General features: G+C 38.7%; 1 pseudogene; it reads right to left on the bottom strand.

Moving 5' to 3' along the window:
* Window positions 1–16744: 16744 nt before the first annotated feature.
* On the bottom strand, window positions 16745–16863 carry LOC111730573 (annotated as a pseudogene).
* Between the last annotated feature and the right edge of the window lie 3615 nt (window positions 16864–20478).

Here is a 20478-nt window from a genome sequence, read left to right as displayed (position 1 = left end):
AATTAAGGAAGACATCATTTAATCTTGACATGTAGTAGAGTTAAAAAAGAAATAAGTGAATGTCTGTATAGTCACCTAGCCTCTAATTGACCAATATTAATACAAATCCAGAGACAGTAAGTGACTAGTTAGGAATTTAACCATAAAAGAATAACCTCGCATTAGTCCAGAATTAATGTTACAGGCTGGAAGACATTAACCGTCTTTGGTTTTCTGGTAGTTCCAGTGGGTCAGAAGACAGATCCACAGAACCTCTATATTACTCATTTCCTAACAAACCCCACCAAATCTTAAGAGACAGTAAGATTATGTCTAGATGATGCTTTAAATTAAATTCATTAAATAAACCATAAAATTTCATGCCAGGCATCTCTATAAACAGCAGAGGAGCTCAGGTGACAGATGTGTCTAAAGGCCTCCGAACTGAGCAGCATGCTCTCCTCTTCCTTCGTGGCCTATTCATACCATTCATTTGTCACTTAACCTGTCACATCGTTCAATCTTAGGTAGCTTAAAAAATTTTTTTTTAATGTTTTTTAGTATATTCACAGAGTTGTGCCACCTTCATCACAATCTAAATTTAGAATATTTAATCACACCCAAAAGAAACCCAATACCAATTAGCATTCATTCCCATGCTTTCCATCTAAGCCTTAGCCAACTACTAATCTTTCTGTCTCTATATATTTGCCTATTCTGACCATTTCATATAAATGGAATCATACACGTGTGGCCTTTTGTGGCTGGCCTCTCATTTACATAACATTTTTAAGGTTCACCCGTGTTGTAGCATGAATCATTTTTATAGCTGAATGATATATTTTGTAAGTATCTACTACTACATTTTATCCAACCATTCGTCAGCTGATGGATATTTGGGTTGTTTTCACTGACTATTATGAATAATGCTTCTATGAACATTTACATATAAGTTTTTATGTGCACAGGTTTCTTGGTTCGCTTTTTACAAAGTTGTGTTCTGTCTATGAGCAGTGTGCATAAGAGCTACCAAAGCAGGCTGAGATGGCTATTTTTAGAAAGGTCTGCTTGCAAGGTTGGGCTTTGGCTTGGGAACTTGGATTTCAGGAGTGTTCCCATCATTCTCTAACTGGTAAGGTAGTTTTCTGTATTTGTATAAGTAGTTTACTATTTGTACAAACAATGTGGTTTATGCTGAACACTTGCTTTCCTTCTGGAAGTAATGTTTTCTAAGCCGAAGGTGCCTACATGACTGATCCTCATAAAAACCCTGGACTCCTGAGCTCAGGCCAATTTCTCTGGTAGACAATACTCACCATTGGAGAAATTAAGTATGTGCAACTACTCCACTGGGGGAGGACTCTTAGAAGCTTGTACCTAGTTCCCTCCAGACTTCTCCCCATGTAATTCTTCCCTTTACTGACTTTGCTTTAGCAAATCACCAAACTTAGGGATCCTTCACAACAAACATAAATTCCTTGAGGGCAGGAACCATATCCAATAATAAAATATCATCTACTCTGGAGAAGTTTAACAATCACTGCCTCAAAATCACTTCTAATGTTAAGAATTCATACTGATATTCAAGAGCTGCCATGTCTCATTTCTTGATTACTAGATAATCAACAGGGGGAAAGACATTGGAAATTATCAAATCACTTCTGTTTACTATATATATCCCTGCGAAATAGTCCCTATAGCTATAAAAATGTATACCATGCATTTCATGCATCGTGCATTTTATACTATTTAGTATTGCCAATTAGCCAGGGTTCTCCAAAGTATATGAAAGATAGAAAAATGCACAAACCTTAACTTGCAGATATAAAAAATTGCTCGACTTATCAGCTCCTTTAGAGGACATCAAGTTGAAATGTTTACACCCTCCAGCTTTTGCCAGCTCTGCAGATTTCAGGACATAATCTCGATCAACACGAACAAATCCCTCCTGAGGGAGAAAAAGATGTGACTTATTTCCAAAAAGCTGTGAGTTCATCTTAAAAATTACTACTCAGCTTGGGTGGCAGACTAGGAGGCCTGGAGGGGAATGGGGTCTAAATAAAATGCATTGAAGCAATACATGAATGTCAGGCTTAGACCCTGGGAAAGGCTCCAAGTGTGATCCTCAGGATAGACATACTGGCTTTATCAGCAAGGCCAGACCACAATAAAACAACAGACAACGGGTAAACTGTTGTTTTTTGGTTTTTGGTTTTTTTTTTTTTTTCTCATTTAAAAAAATTAACTAAAAATTTAAAAACAAACAAAAAAATAAGGAAAATAATTTAAACACACAAACCAAACAAATCGGCAAGGAGCAAAAGGAACAGTTAAGATCAAGCTGAGAAACTGCTTTTAGTCATACATTTCTTTGTCTTTTAATAACCTACAACCTTACAGCCCTCTCTCTGTTTTCTCCATTTTTTGGTGTGTTGACTGCAACATGGTAGGGCCTTAAAGCAGGGCTGAGAGCACTACCGAGGCAGTATAAGAACGGTCTATTAATTTCCAATTTTTGTGTATGATTTACAACATACTTTACATAGCAAAGAGTGAAACCTCACTCTTTCTTACTGACAGGTGTATAATCGAGACCATTTGGGGACCCCAAGTCTGGATTCAATCCAGTGAAGCTAGTGCTTGGGTCTTTCTTCTTAATTAACCTCTCAGCATCAGTGCATGCCCAGCACATGGTAGGCGCTCCAAAAATATTTGAATGGGTGAATGAAAGTCCAATGAAAGTGGAGAAAATGCAAATCCAGTTAGAAAAGAAAAGAACTCAGTGGCAATTAAAGGAGAAAAGAAGAGGATGGTGCTGACAACAGGACACAGACTCATTCTCAGGGCCTCACTGAAGGACACAGGTACCTGTTCCCCAGAAAAGGGAATTTCCTGTAGTGATACTCCTTGGGATCCCCACAAATGCTGGCATCCTCTAGCTCAAGACAGCTGAAGAGAAAAGTCTAAAATCTACTGAAACTGAACTTCCTAGGTACCTACAATTAATTAAATGAGGTTTTCTATAATGAGGATTCCAAATCTGAAGATTGATTTACTGCCCCAGTGATTTTTTTCATTAAAAATTTGCCTATGGTAGTTATTGATCCTAAATATTTTATTTCGTATGGAGATGCGTATCCTAGGATGTTATAAGGCACCTCGGAAAACATGTCCAACTCCCTCAATATTGAGATGTGAAAACAAGGTCCAAGGCCCAGTGTGTGGTGACCCACTGGCTAATACGTGGTGGGATGAGGGGGCGGGGTGTAAACTCTTGACTGAGCAGTGCTTTCCACTGCCCCCATGTTCCTTCTTTTCTCACACTGTCCCTAGCAATAGAAAATATGGAATTCAATTTTAAGACAACGGCCCCAAGCAAACGTTTTTAACTTCGTATTGTAGTAGATCATAAAAGAAAACATATTCTAAGTATACCACTCAATGAATTTTCGTAAACTGAACATTCTCTGCAACCAGCTCCAAAATCAAGAAACAGAACATTATTATTACCTCCAAAGCCTCTCTCGTCCCTTCTCATCACTCACAGTACAACTATATCCACTACCCACAGGGCAGTGTTATTTTTCTGCCTTACTTTAGAGAATATAAATCTAACTCTTAACAAATAAATCAACGCTATCTTCTTTTGTGTTGTGTACTTTGACATTCTATCCTAATAACTGACTTGCCAACCTGTCCTACACACTGATTCAAGCTTACGTTGTTGCTCTTTTTAAATTGGTGTGAAGCAAACCAATTTTAATTCTGAGCACATCCTGAGAGAGTGATGTGATTCTCAGAGCCATTCTCCGAAATGAGATTTTACAGGTGCTGAAAGTGTGCCAAGGAAAACAATCTAAAACTACACAGAAAAATTCCAAAACACTCAATTTTTCTTCTATGTCTATTTCTTCCCCTTACTCCAATTCACCAGAATTCTGATTTTAATAACAGGTTCATTATTGATAATAAAATTACACAGCTGACTAGTGAAATTCCTTTTCATTATTGCTGTGGTTTGACCATTTCTTGGAAAGCGCATTATAGTTGTCTCTGTTAAAATGCTTTTTCTTTCATCAGCTTCTTTAAAAATAAGGGAAAGAGTCAGCCAATCACAAGTCTCTAGACCGACGCCGTCTCTCTCACTTAATCCAGGGCCAGTAAAAGGATAATTTGATTAAACTGAGACCCTAATTTATCTGGCTTTAGTTCTGGATCAGCCTTTTCTTAATAGAGTGCTGTCGGCTCCAATTGTTTGATGAAAATTAAAGTGACATAAATACCATGAGACTTTTTCAATCTGATTAGTCAGCTAAGGCACATCAATACCACCCCAGCCATCAGACTCTGGCGTCCTTCCTTTCACCCGCCTCACTAACAACTGACAACCGCTCCTTGAAGGTGGAGCACCCACGCTGCTGCACAGACCCCCACGCTTAACCCATCATCCTGGTTCAATGGGCCCTGTTGACAAGGTGCCCATACCTTTCTCCATCGCTGTACTCCAGACAAAGCTAAATATTGTTTTATTAGCAATCAATGGCTGTTAATCCAAACCGATTTCACAAATCCTCTGAGCCCTCAAGCTGATTATAAATACACATTTTTCCAAGCCCACAAATTTTGAATTTCACTCTCCCTACCCTGATGCTTGGCCTTTTAGCTGGTGAATGAAACTCAAAAGCAAAAGGGGTCAACAGCTTTCAAGGACTTAGAAACCAAAGTTAAACGCAGATCCTGGTGACTGACTCAGAGATATCAATACACACCAATTTTCTTCAATGAGGAAGATTCCACTGATAAATAGAAGGGAGCTATCTTTAAAATTGTCTAACACCTTTTCTTGTTCTCTAACAGCTCAAATTAAAAAAAAAGAAGAAGGAAAACAAGAACAAGCTACTTCATGCATGTCCTAGAAACACAATATTTAGGAAAACTGTATTTAGTTTCCCAAACCAAATGGCAGGAGAAAAGACTTCTGAGTGTATTAAGTCAGTTATGTATTGTGTCTTTATGATTCCACAGAACCAGAGTTCCTTGTAGAAAAAAGCATTGATTAGATTAATTCCCACTATGAATCTCCTTTCCCAGCACCCACTTGAAAGAAAAAGCACAATATAATATGACTCAGCAGAGATATCTTCATAGGCTTCGCAAACACTTAGGGAGACTAATTCTCCAATTACTCTTTATTTCTAGTATTTTTTAAATCCAAAGCTACTAAGTATTTCTTCTCATCTTCTTCATCAATGCCTGAGAACCGGGAACACCCTGGCTTAAAAACAACTCATCCTAACAGGTATTTCAGCATGGTGATATGACAAGTGACCCTGATTAAACTGAGACCCTAATTTATCTGGCTTTAGTTCTGGATAAGCCTAAAGAGTGATCTATCAGGAATGATCCATCAGAGGATCCTTTTCTAAGAAGGGAGGATCTATCATTCTGTAAAGGGTCCCACTTAGCCATATTTCTGTTTCAGATTCTCTTTCACTCCAACCCCATAAAATAGACTAGAAAACAGAAATGCTGACAAACAACAAATGATATAATCTGATACCTCAGTTGTTTGTATACCGGAAGGCATCTCTGTATTTGATGTACATTGGTGGAACGAAGATCTTGGTTAGAGGAAGAGCTCTGGATAGAAAAATAAAATCAAACAGATACTGAGGATTCCTGAATCGATCTCTACGTTCTCACAAAATTTTTCCTTTGGGGTTATTCTTTTCTCTGTGTCATGAAAATAAAAGTATGCTACAGGCCAAAGGGGCGTCAGTGGTCACTTCCCTGTCAGAACAAACGAGGAAGCAGTGAACCACAGGAGCTAACTTGCATACTTGGCATCCCACAGCTACCTGGTATCCAAACAGCCTATGAGCTGGGTCCCTCAAACCATCTAAGACCTCTTCACTTCACAACCACCCCCTTACTAGACATAGAATCAAATAGCAGAGATTACAAAAGGGGTCAGCAAACTTTTCTTGTAAGGATGAGATAGTAAATATTTTCAGGCCTCTGTTGCAATTACACAGCTCTGATATCAGAGCACAAAAACAGCCACAGATAATACATAAAGTAATGGGAATAGTTCAAATAAAGCTATGGATATTGAAATTTGAATTTCTTATATTTTCACATGTCAAGACATAGTATTCATCTTTTGAATTTTTTTAACCATTTAAAAGTATAAAAACATTCTTAGCTCAAGGGCTGTATAAAAATAGGGAGGCTGTATCTGGCCCAGTTTGTAGTTTGCAAGCCCCTGAATTACAAGAGTATATCATTAGTATCAGAAGCCATGAGATTCTAATGATGCCTAATAAATGTTACAATGGCTACATTAATCACATTAATGGAATCATCCATTCAACAGAATCGAAGAACCTGGACTGCTAGAGCCTATGCCTACTAGGGGAGGAGAGAAATGAAGAGGTGAAACCACATCACACCACCTCAACCTACCTAAATGAAATCCTTCTCTTAATACAAGTAAAGGGAAAGCACTATTCTTAATGGAATCTGAGGGGTTTTACTCTTCACTCAAGTCCAATGTGGATTTGGTTTTCAAAGAGTATTTCAACCTTCACTAGCATACAAGTTACACAAGGTGAAGGCCACCTGGGACTACAGTACCTTGAAAACCAGCAGGTGAAGAGGACTAATATATTCCAATGCCTCCTGAAAGCAGGTCCAACAAGGAGAGGAGGGCTGGCTGCATCAGAATCTCCCAAGGAGCCTGCTAAAAATAGTTTCCAAGTTTCCAACCTTAGAGATTCTGATCCAGTAGATCTGGATTAGGGCCAAGTCAGGAAGCCACTGCATTGATTAGACGACAGTGGCTTGTGAATGTGAAAAGGAAGATTAGCATCTTCCTTTTGCTAAAGGAAATGGTTTTCTGAACAGCTGAAGAAAGCTAACAGACCTTTCCCTAGCACCATGTTCAACAGAAATCGAGGTAGACTGAATTGGATGGGTTTCAGTGTTTTCTCCCAAAATTCATAGATGAAGTCCTAATCTCAGAATGTAACTTTATTTGGAAATAGGGTCACTGTAGTTATAATTAGTTAAGATGAGGTCATGCTGTCTAGGATGGTTCTTAATCTAATTTGACTAGTATTGTTATAAAAAGGAGAAATTTGGACAGAGCCACAGGAAAAAGGCCATGTGAAGAGATACAGAAAGAGGGCAGCCATCTACAAGTCAAGGAGTGAAGCCTGGAAGATCTTTCCCTCACAGCCCTCGGAAAGAAACAATCCTGATGACACTTTGATCTTGTACTTCTAGCCTCCAGAACTATGAGACAGTAAATTTCTATTGTTTAAGCCACGCTAGTTATGGAACTTTCTTATAACATTCTTCACAAACTAATACACTTAAGATCACAGAGAAATAAGCTGGCTAGAGAATTTCAACACTGAGACAGAAGTCCTAAATTTCTTGAAGCTTCTCTACCAGAAACTCAGGTCGCTAAAGCAAAAAATGTGGGGCATCCCAGTTACAAAAATGGCTACAGAATGACACTTGGCTTGTCACCAGCTTTGCAGTTCATCCATCTGATGAATTCTTTTTTCCACTGAGTGGGCTGCTGACCCAGAATACCAGGTGGGGTGAGCTTAGAAATCTACAACCCCTCCTCCTATCAAACAACTATTATCACCTAGCCACGAGTGAATGCTCACCTCTTTTACATTGCCTAGAGTTATCACAATCTACAAACTTTATATTGCATCCACTCTATATTAGATTTAAATTTTATTAAATTGGATTTAATTTTTATTAAATTAAATAAAGACTTTCTGGAAAAAATATCAGCTTACTTTCCGTCACTATCATCTTAAACCATTTAAACCCCAACTCATTTCTGAGCCTATACTTGGCTTACTAGTCTTTTCTCTTGCTTACTCTTTAACTAAGGTTTATCATTTCAAATAGATTTTGGAGAACATAAGGTATCGAGTACCCTGATGGGTGGGGAACCAACTCCATCTAAAAAATTATTCTGGGCAGGAAAGACACCCAATGCCAATGATTAAAACTGCACGGCACAATTCGAATACAACAAAGCAATTTAGACTTTTCCCTGTAGCGCCCTATGGGATTTGCCTTATGTCATGGAAATCAACTGCTCTAAGCTCAGTGCAATGTTTTGTTATTATGCTGAGTCACCTTACCCAAATCAGGTTGGCACTTCAAACAGAACAAAACTTTTTCAATGCTTTTAGACAGCACACTGCTTGTGACTGTCCCTGGGACAGAGAAGACTGCAGTAGCTGCTGAGCAAGAACATGACCCTTTCTAGGAGAGAGAATGTGCCAAATCCTGGCAAAGCCAAACTTCTCTACAATACACACTTCTCAGCACAGAGCTTAGAAACCCAGCTGTGTTCCAAAGTGGCCATGGCACTTTGGAAATAGATGCCTATTGAAAGCATAAATAGAATTATTCTTTGAAAACAAACAAACAAACAAATAAATAAACTGAATTATTCTTTGGATCACCAGGAGGCCCAGAGAAATACATCTGAACCTAACTCTTTGGTTGGTATACACCAACAATCTTTAACCATGTGCTCTTCTTATGATTGTGATGCACGGGCCTGTTTATAAACTTATGGTAAGCCCCCATGGCAACATTGTGGTCCTGCATATTTAATAGACATGTTTAGCTCCAGCAAGTAAATTCTGCTAGAAGAATAAAGTATAGTCAAGATATAAATGAAATAAGATGTATTAACACTTGCCTAAGATCTACGTAGTAAGCTATGACTTCTAACTATGTACTAACTATGACTCCTGGGAAGGGGCTGATACAATTTGAGAGCACCATTAAAAAGAAAATAAAACAGTTCTGCGTCAGTTAAGGCTGAATCATCGCTGGAAGCTGAGTCATCGCTGGAAGCTGAGTCATCGCTGGAAGCTAGCTGAATCATGCCTCTATCATGTTCTATCCCAGAAGTTTAAAGATTGGCATGAAAACAGATTGAAGCAAATCATTCAAGTGAGAGAGAATGCTTTAAGTATAAAACATTTATAAAGAAAAAGGAAAAAATAAAAAGCTTACTGCTAACAGCATGAGCCAGTTGCTTTTACTCAGACATAATAGTTTGCCTTAGCCAGGGATGTAGTGACAGCAATATTTGCAAGAAACAAAACCATGTAAAAATGTATGATGTCTCCAGCACACAGGCTTAAACTCAAATATTACTTACTCTGAAGGAAAGATGAACTTATCATCACTATTCAAAGTACAGCAAAAGCTAGGGCAACATATGAAATCTTAAATAATAAGAGCTTATTTAGATTTAAGCGCTGCAAATGTAAAGAATAAGAGTGAGCAAGAAAGGAATCTGACATTACCGGCCAGTGAAAAGGGAACAAGGTACATTTCTTCCTTACCGCCCCAGCTTTTCTTTTGGTGGTACCCAGGCAACAGAATCCAACATCATGATCTTGAAAGGCAGAAACATAGTCATCCAACTTTTCAAAGTCCACCACTTCTTGATTCTAGACGACAAAGGCATAGCTGTATTTAACCTAATGTTATTTTTTAAAAAGACAGAAATACCCCTCCAGATTTAAAGAATTACAGGACATTACTAAAGAGTCTGCCTGTCCACTTAACATCAAATTTTGTAAGCTCATTTCCTCCCACCAAAAAGCAATTAATCTGAATTCAAAATCAACAATGCACTCATATGGCCACAGTATACATAACTGGACTAGGGGTGATCCAGATCTCTAAAGTCAGATTCAATTATAATTTTCTCTCTGGAAAAATAAAAGAATATCTTTATATTACCAAGAGGGATACCAATGAGGTGTAATGTGGGGGCAGGGAACAGTGTTTGGAATCTCAAGGACCTAGGTTGGAGTCTTGGGCCCACTAATTCCTTGTCATATAATTTTGGCCAAGTTATTTAAATTCTGCCTCAGTTTTTCAGCAGTAAAATGTGAATGATAATCTTTCCTTCAGTCCAATCCATGAAGCACCTGCATTAAAATCAGCTAGTGGGTGCTTGATAAAAGGACATTCTTAGGCCTCATGCCAATACTTGTGAGTCAGAAACTGCACCCTTGGTAATTCTTATGCTACCTGAAATGTAAGCACCCTTGGTAATTCTCATGCTACCTGAAATGTAAGAATCTCCATCTAACTTCAAAAGTTTATTGTCAAACCTAAAAAAGAAAGTTTGAGAAGTTCCCATCATGTAGGAGTTCAAATAAAATGTTGCTTTCCTTCCCTGTCATCAACTCGTTCAAAAGAATTTTCCTGGCACTGTACACAATGCTGAAGAAAAATATGTTTGCATAACGTACCTGACCAAAAGATGGGCCACCAAAACTCAACTATCAAAGCACAGAACTCGATATCAGTTTCTGGTTACCAAAAGTATCTGACACACCCCATGAAGCCAGGCTATGAAGAACACATGTTACTCCCCAAGTGTGAGCAAAGATGTCCATTTAAACAGAAAAGTCCTGATGAACCAAAGACATATGCAAAATTACCTGAACATGGATCTGCAGGAGTCAAGAACATTTATTTGCTAGACTATTTGTTATCAAGAACGTTCCACCTCTAAAACCTGTGAGACCAAGTTCAGTAATTATGAGGTCTCAGGATTACATTACAGTTTAACTTACTGAAGTTCACAAACTTGGTTTAAATACAAGGAAGGAATCTATCTTTGGAAGCTCAGACTTATTTAGGGGATTTACACCAGACTGAAGCCTGGTGTATGAGTTGGTTAACCAAGAAAGTGTAAGTGACAGTCAGGGGAATATTCCACTTACAGACACAAGGCTGACACCCTAACAAGTCAGGCAGGGCTTGACTTATAAGTGAATAACACCACTTTCACAACCATAGACCTTTCCTGCTCTGCAAAGCATTTTGATTCACTAGCATCGGTGTGGAGTGGACAGAGAGACAAAACAAAGTGCTCTATCTTTAGAACTCAGCTTGAATGACCCTGAAAACGATGTTGTTCTGTCTCCCCAGCTTTCATTACAACCTACCCCCAGCCTTATAAGTCCCTTTACTGAGAGAAGGACCCTGCCCAAGGCTACACAGTAAGAAGAGGTGGACCTGGGCCTATAATCCAGGACTCCAGCTTCCAGTAAGGGCTCTCCCAGACCAGTCTTGGCCACACTCTGATCACCTCTCCCTGCCTGCACTGGCCAGGCAATGTTCAGCCTTTAAGCTTGAAATATGTTCACCCCGCAGAATCACTGCAGGTACATTTTTGAGTTTCAGCTCATATACCCACCACGTTTTTATAAGCTTCCTCATTGAAGGTCAGCTTCCTCCGGCCAATGACTGTGACTTTGGAAAATAGACCTTGTTCCAGGATTTCTTTTAAAAGTACTCTGCCAGTTTCCCCGCTGGCGCCCAGAATAAAGACGGATTTATTTTGCATCCTGAAGTCTTCCCGAAGCTTTGGCAGCGTCTCCGTCTCGGTCATGCTATGGAAATAACATCAACAGGTGTTGATCTTTGGATGTTTAAGGGATGGCCTGGCTTATCCTGGGTAACAAGGATTGTTTATTCGTTCTGGGGAAAGATATTGTTATTCTCCGCAGTCCAGGCCCAGGAGAAAGGCCTGAGACACCTGCAAGGCGGGGTGCTAACCCCAGGACTTGAGACAACCCACACCTCGGAAGGGGACACAAACTGCTGGCACCAAAGAGCCTCGTTCACCCAAGGTACCCGTGGTTCTGACCCCTCCCTCCCCTGCCTACAGGGTGCGGGGGAGTTACAAGGAGCCACCCGCTGGCCCCACGTCTTCAAGCCACAGCAGGAGCAGGGCGGCCACCAGCGCCGCCACTGCCGCCGCGCTCAGCGCAGCGTGCCTGGGCATCAGGGGATCCCCACTTCCCAGGGATTCCTTGTCCCGATAGCTCATTCGGACGACGCCCTACCGTGGTCCGCAGGTGCCTAGCCGACTTCAACTTCGTCTTCCTGTTGACTGCGGCGCTCAACGACCTGGCCCCGCCCACAGGGGAGGGGCCCGGGAAGGACGCACAAGTCGTCGTGGGAGCTTGGGCCCTGGTCGAGGGGGAAGGAGAGCGTGTGGGTATCTCCCAGCGAGTTATGACGTCCAGAGACTTCCAGGACCCTCATTCGCAGCTTTGTCCCTCATCACCTGAGCCGAGCTCACCCATATCCAAGGCCTCGGCCGACAGACTTGACCTTCACTGATCACTTTCTAAAAGCTGCAGTTTCAATTGCGTATTGGACATCTTCATCCTAAATTCACCATGTCAAAAACTTAACCTTTCCTATCCAACCACCCCAAACAGGAACAAAACAAACCTATTTCTTGCCTCTGTTGGGTGTCACTGTCCCTATATATTTGCACACTCCTCACTCCCTTCCCTCTGGGCATCCTGGTGGTCCAAAGCACAGTATTCACCAACCCAAGAAGACTCCATCCTGGGAGGTAGGGCACCACATCAATCTTACCACTGTAACCCCAGCTCTGGGGGGGAGGGGCAGTGTTTAGCACTTAGTAGGTGCTCAAGAAAATTTTTTTAATGGATGGATTTCTCTGTACCTTATATATAAAACCTAGAAGAGTAAGAGGTCGAACATTCTTTACTGATGATGCCATGACTTGTGCAAGTAGTAAGCCTCACACATACTCTTTAATATAGACAACATATGGAGGGGTAAAGGAAACAAAAGGGAGAAAATGTGACAGGGGACTCATGGGCAAAAGGTGTCCTGCCCACACTACTCCAAGTCATTACAGAGTTTATCTCTTTCCCAAATCATCTCGCATGTCTTCCTTCTAATAAAGAGAAAGCAACATGAGGGAAGGAACATGAGGGAAGGAACATAAAGAACCAGGAGGTCCCATGAGGTGAAGAAGCACTAGACAGGGCAAAGGGTTTATTTGAGACATAGGGCCAAATGACCAGGTAAGCCACAGATGTCATGAGCCTTGAAAGTTAAGAAGAGGGGAAGAGATGGTGTATTGATGTGTTAGCGCTGCCGTAACAAATTACCACAAACTTGGTGGCTCACAACAACAGAAATTTATTCTCTCACAGTTCTAGATGCCAAAAGTCTAAAATCAAAGTGTCAATAGGGCCATCTTCTCTCTAGAAGCTCTAGGGAAGATTTTTTTCTTGCTTTTCCCAGATTCTGGTGGCTCCAGGCATTCCTTGGCTTGTAGCTGTAAAACTCTAATCTCTTCCTTTGTCTTCCCATGGGCTATGCTATGTGTCTCCTCTTCTATCTCTTATAAGGATACTTGTCATTGGATTTAGGGCCCACCCAGATAATCCAGGATGATCTCATCTGAAGATTCTTAGTTTAATTACATCTGTAAAGATCTTTTTTCCAAACAAGGTCACATTAACAAGTTCTTGGGATTAGGAGGTATACATATCATTTTGGGGGACACTATTCAACCTACTACAGAGGGCAAACGGGACAAATACTAGTCAAATTTTATGCAAAAGGATTGCTTGATGAGCTCTACATTTAGTGGATAAAGATGAAGCTGGAAGTAATATGCAGAGAAGGGATAAAGATAAAAGAGGGCTTTTGGTTGAAACTCTTGCCAGAGTAACCTATCAGATGAAGGCATGGACCAAAGCAGTCACTGCAGGAAAGAGGAGGAAGTAATGCATATAAAAGACCTTATAAAATAACTATAATGCTATCAAACTTGGTTGTTTGAAGTTCTTTGCAACATTATGAGAAGAACATAGGATTTCAAATGATACGATCCAGGTATAAACCCTAGCTAGTACATTGACTAGCTGTATACATTTGGTCAAGTTCTTAGTTTTAGTGTCTTCATTTATGAATTGGGGGTAATAACAAAACCAGCATATCACACAGATTTATGGCAAAGTTCAAATTAGACACTACATAAGAAGGAAGTATAGGCTGGTGGTTAACTGTACAGGCCATGTATCAGTCCACTTGGTTTAAAATCTGGCTCTGCCACCAGCTAGCTAAGTGACTTTGGGCAAGTTCCTTAGACTTTCTATTCCTTGGTTTTCCCATCCATAAAATATGAATAATAATAATTACCTAAACCATGGAGTTTTTGTTGAGGGTTAAATGAGATGATCCAAATTAAAGCACTTTGTATCTAGCATATAGTAAACATGAAATAAACATCTTATTATGGAAAAGAACTTTATAAACATCTAAGTACTATGGCAGTGACTTGCAATTCTGTCTACATGTGAGCATCTCTTAAAACTTTAGAAAAATAAAGATGCCTGGGCCTTGCCCTAGACCTACTGAATCAGGATCAGTAGTTTTTAAAGCTCTTCAGATGATTTGGCTGATGGTCAAAGGAGAAATTCATCATGGCAAGACATATTATTGAGATCCATTTTCTAATAATAAGGAGAAAAAACAAAATCTTTACCTTAGGGAGACCATATAAGGACCTGATACAACCTGGACTTCACTTCTTTTTTTTTTTTAAAGCACTTACATAGTACTCATTATATGCCAAGTAGTATTAATCACTTTGTACATATTGACCTATTTAATACCTGCAATACCCTTAGGAAGCAGGAATTATTATTACAGGTAAGGAAACAGAGGCGCAGAGAGGTTAAGCAGCTCACCAAAAGTCACCCAGTTAGAAAGTGGTAGAGCCAACATTGGAACTGCAGTCTCCTGGCTCAAACAACTGCACTGGACAGATTCTCTCAAAGCTCTATTGTCTCTCAAAGCATGTAACCTCGCTAAACCTTGGTTTCCTTGTCTGTAAAATGAGGATTATAACATTACTTACTTCATAGGGGACTTGCGAAAATTAAGTGAGATGCTGCATGTAAGGCACTCGGCAATGTATTTAGTACCTGCTAAGCACGAAATGAAAGTCAGCCATTATTATTAATAACTTTAATGTTATCACTAATTGTTCAGTTTTATGAAAACATAATGCAGGTTTCAGCTTAAGTCTAATTAAGAATCTGAAATATCTGAGCCTGTTTATCCAGTTGCTGGGGCACCGACACCTGATTCAAGGCAATGAGGGATCTGTCGCTTGCATTTTTTTTTCCTGAGCCTCTGTTCCTTTCCAGTGGTCACACTAAGAGTCCTGGGGAGGTGTGAAAAGCTAAAAGGCTTCTTTCACTAGTGAATAAACAAAAACCTCTGCAAGATATGAAGAATAAGCAGCACTGCCTCAAAATTCCCTTTAAGTAAAGGAAAAGAGAGTAGAGGAGATGAGTTTTCTTCCTATGAGAACCTGCAGCTGTAACTTCTCAAGGAATTCAGACCTTTGGCCTGCGTGAGAGAGTAGGGAGCAGGGAGAGGGGGAGGGGGCAGAGAGAGAGAGAGAGAGAGAGAGAGACAGAGAGACAGAGAGACAGAGAGACAGAGAGACAGAGAGACAGAGAGACAGAGAGACAGAGAGACAGAGAATGAATATCAATGCAAACAATCTTGCCAGATAAAACACATGATGCATACTTCCAAAAAACACATAAATGCATTTTATAGGTTGTGTGAGCCTCTAGGAATAGGAGCTGAAGGAAAGTCAAACTGATAAGATTAATTACAGCTTAGTAGGCCTAGGGAAACCCAGGTGACATAACATTTTACAATTCTTGACACAAGCACTGATTAGAGTAAAAAGCAGAGAAGGAAAACAAAAGTTTAATCTGTAAGGTTGTGTTTGCGTGTGTGTGTGTGTGTGTGTGTGTGTGTGTGTGTGTGTGTGCGCGCGTGCGTGTGTGTGCATGCGCATGCGTGCTTGTGTTTGTTCCATGTGTGTACAAGGTAGAAAATCAATCCAGATTCCGTTCCCTGGAAACATCAGCACTCTTGATTACTTTCCACACAAAGCACAAGAGGGCGCCAGAGGTGAAAATATTTGTTTTCCTGGGAACCACCCAGTATTAGAAAATCTCTGATCTTTTTATATAAGGATGCTTACTGTTAGTCCACTTGATTTTTTAAAAATGAAATAACTACGTGCATAAGTTTATTGGCTAATACTTTCAGATGAGGTAGGTAGTTCACAAATGAAAAAGATAAAATACACAATGTTGGAGAAGGAAGAGGGTAAAGGACATTGCCAGTGATGATTCAATTCATTTGTCGAACATTTATTAGTTGCTTTCTGTGTGCATACAGTTAGATGCTGTGGGTGCAAAGGTAAATTAACCCACAATTCTGTGTTGAGCTCATCAGTAACATAGGAAGTCAAAATTTTCATAATACTTTATTTTTTCTTATTTGAAACTCTGCTTATCCTCTTCAGCTATTCACCTTTTGTTTTCAGAGGAAGTTTGTGTAATGGTTAAGCACAAAAGCTTTGGAGTAAGACTGCTGGGTTCAATTCCTAGTTCTGTCACTTTCTAGCTATTGACCTCTCTATGCCTTAGTTTCCTCATTTGAAAAATGAGATGATTATAGTACCTACCTTGTGGGTGTTGTGAAGATTAAACAAGATAACCCATGCAAAGTATTTGAAACCATGTCATATTTAAAAGCTCAGTGTCTATTAATTCTTATTCAGATAGTACCCATCCTTGAATTTCAACTGAAATTATACAGAGAGAGATTAGGCCTGAAGGCATTGTCTGATCTAATTATTCAGGACAATAAATTCTCTTTTGTTCCAATCACATGCAACTGAAAGGATCCTGACTGATAGAGCAGTTATATTTATTAATTTCTTTTTTTAAAAATTTTTTTTAGGCAGGGCAACTCTTCGTTGATCTCACAGTTTGCAAGGACCTTGTCAGCTTACAATCTCTTATTTTTTTATTTTTTATACCTTTAGCACATGATCTTCCTAGGTGGTCTCCCATCCAAGTACTAACCAGGCCCAACCCTGCTTATCTTCCAAGATCAGATGGGATCGGGCTTGTTCAGGGTGGCATGGCCATAGACTTGATTTCTTAATTTGTGTCAGTTACTGTGTTAAGTGCTTTCTGTATCTTATCTGTCTTAGCTTTTAATATTCCTGATAGTTCTATGAAGTAGAGATGAGACAGGCACAAATATTATTCCCATTTTACAGATGAAGAAAGAGTAAAAACTATTAAGTAATTCAGCTAAGATCACACAACTAATAAATAATAAATGGAAGAATCAAGATCTGAATCCATTCCTAGTCTTCCTCATATTATAAAACTGATATTCCCAGAAATGACACAAATACTGCCAGGTATACCACATATTTAAAGAGTTACGATCTCAGTCTTTTGTGGCTCCATGTAACAGTGGCACATTTCCACACCTTTCAAATCTTCACTAACTTATACATCTTTTAGCATTTTCGTCACTTTAAAGAACTCAGAGTTTCTTTTCTTGATCCTGTTTAAGTCATTTTAAGGATGCCTTTGAGTTGGGGTTTTCAACAGTTTGGTCATTTGTCAAATGTGTTTGCTCTCAGAAGATCAAACTAACAGTGATTCATTATTTATAACTGGGAATTCATAATTGAGTAATTATAAAAATGAATTACCAGAACATAGTCAATTTCTCAGTTCAATAAATATTGTGATTTCCCTTTTAAACATCTGAGCTCTTGGAAACCAGCTGCTTTTGGGTCTTTTTACTACTTTTATGCAATTTACTGAAGAGAGAGCAATGAAGGGAAGAAAATCTTAAGTATACTGGAGAAAGCATGAAGGATTCTCGCATGGACAAAGGAACCATTATTTGCTAAGAGCCTTCTAAAATTAAAACTATCAGAAAAACTCAACTGTTGACTGAACGAGAATAGACAGATTGAATGGGAGGAAGGCAGTGAAGGGATTTTAGTTGTCTTGATGCTGTAAAGTCGGTAGAAAGCACAAGAGGGCAGTGCAGTGCTAAATATCTCAGCACCAACTGTTTGAAATCCTTAACACTGATTTGCATTGCAACATGACACCAAGAAGAAAAGAGTTGAACTCTTAGATACAAAGAGTAAAAGGGTGTTTGTCAAGGTCTGGAAAGTGGGGGAAGTAAGGAAGGTTGGTAAAAGGGTACAAACTTTCTGTCAAATGAATGTATGGGGACATGGGATTTGGGGAGGATTAAATGAGACAATGTATGGAAAGCACCTGGGACATAATAGCTGCAGCATAACTGATAACTATCATTATTGCCAAATTTTATTTTCATAATACTTATCATTCTGAACAAGATAAGTAATAAATATCTGATTACAATAGCAAATGGTTTATTTTCATCCTCATTATGGGTATAAAGTATAATTAGTTTAGCTCTGCCATATTGATTCTCATGCTGAAAAGCAATTTCATGACTATGGAGATTTGTATAATATAACTCATTTGAATATAGAAATTAGAGTTCTTGCGGAATCACAACAGATGAAATTGTCCTATCATGTGTTAAGATGATATTAAAGAAAGGTTTACGAGTAGAGCCCAGCAAGCTAGGAATTCATAATACCGTTTTTCTTGTCAGATCCCAGTACCTGATCTAATAACAATAGTAATGATAAAAATAGTAGTCCTTATTTTTCCAAATGACAAGACTGCCAAGCCTTAATTGATGAAAAGAATTCACCTGGGCATGTACCAGTCATCCTGGCATGATGTCTATCATAATAAATCACTATGGATAAATCACTCAGCAAAGAAATGTTGCCTGGTGAGAATTTAAAGAAAAGAGCACCAAGGACTGGAAAGATTGTTGCCTGAGAATCTAACATTTAATAGCAGTAAACATTCTGCAGGTTCAGAAAGATTTCTACTACTGGCCTGGACAAACTCAGTCTGAATCAGGAATTCATTTGGGAACTGAAAAGTAGAGAGACTTAAGTTTACTCCCAAGTTGTATATAAACAAAGAGAAGAGAGTGAAGTTAGCTGCTAGTATTCCAAATTTCTTTTGTTCATCTGAAATACTCTATGTATGTGCATTTTTGAAAAAATCTTACTTGTTAATTAAAATATAGCATTCTGCCTCATATCCTTTTTGGTACAAATCCAACTATATGGAAATCAATGAAATGAAATGAAAACATAGTAATTAAATTTTAAAATAAACACATGCTTGTTGTGTTAAAATAATTACTCATGCTTATTTTTCAAAAAATCCAAACACAATCTTTTATTTGAAGATAACAGTAACTTTGGCAATAGTTTTGTTATGCTAATACAACAAAAATAATCACCACATAACCATGTTATATCGGAACTGATTCACCATCTTCTCCAGTAACTTCAAAAGCATCTACTTTCGCTCTGCTTATTATGAAATCATTCAGTTTTCTAATATGCTACAAAAACAGGTATCAAAATTACTATTTTAAATCTATTGTGTTTTTGTAGTGCAATGCATGCTGCAAATATTTGAGTTACAAGGACTATACACAACAAAAAACAAATATGTGTTCTTTGTAGGAAAACTAATGATTTAAACTAACTCAAAGAGAGGAATGGTTATCAAATGGATAACTTGATAGTGGCCACATGGATAACTTCCTCTGCAAACCAAATTCCTCAATTTAAAATTGGATGGCCCTTTTTCTTGGAATTGCATGGAGATCACTCATTTTTGACATGGCCAACATTTATTCATTTGTTTGGTATTACTCTCTTTCCCAAGGATAAGATAGACTGCCAGAGAACATTAGTTCCTTCTGTGGTCATGGTTCAAATATGGACCCAATTGTTAGTAAAACATGTTAATTGCCAGAAACAGATGCTTTTATATGGGTAAGTCATTTTTGACAATGTAATCAAAGCTCTTGGAATGATGATATGCTCTTGAAATATGGATTCAAGAATTTAAGAGTTGGATGAGCCTTTCAGTCATGTAATTCTTCCTGCAGCCTCTGTTTGAATTAAGCTGGAGACTCTTCTGACCTTGTAAAACTCCCCCAGGATGAAGATTCTACTCCTATCTTACTAATTGATTCTAGGCACTTATGAACCCAGATGTTTAAGCCCTTTCCTAGAGTCCAAAGTAAATTTGATATTTTTGTAGTGGTTCCCATAAATTTCCAAATGTACATACCATGTTGTCGTAGAAAGATCATTAAACTTGGAATCCAAAGACCTGGACTTGACACTTTCTATTTGACCTCAGCAATCTCTTTACTCTTTCTGGGATTCAGTTTTCTCATCGGCAAAGTAAAGCTAATAATCCTTACCTACCTCAAAGGAGGTTGTGAGAATCTAATGAACTAAGGTATATGTAATAATTATAAAGCTTCAGACTTTTATCTTAAGCCTTCTGATATTTAGGAAGTTTTGAAATAAAAATTTAGAATTTAGATCTTAAATAATTATGCTACTAGGAATTTTGGTTATGATTGTTTTCAATACACTAGACATAAAACTCACTCAGGAGTCTGACCTTCTAGGTATGAAATCGACAAAATTTCAACACTCATCCATTGCTCTTAGATTCTTTTCAAACATTTTGTGAACTGTAAATCATTATACGAATTAAGCTGTTACAAAAATGACTAGTGCTATTATACTAGGAGCCAGTGAGCCACCTGTTTTAGAAAAGCCTGAGGCTAGATTGTCTAATAAGGGCTGGG

This window comes from Pteropus vampyrus, unplaced genomic scaffold (genome assembly GCF_000151845.1).
Source record: "Pteropus vampyrus isolate Shadow unplaced genomic scaffold, Pvam_2.0 Scaffold321, whole genome shotgun sequence".
Taxonomy (NCBI): Eukaryota; Metazoa; Chordata; class Mammalia; order Chiroptera; family Pteropodidae; genus Pteropus; species Pteropus vampyrus.
This window is presented reverse-complemented; position numbering and strand designations above follow the sequence as displayed.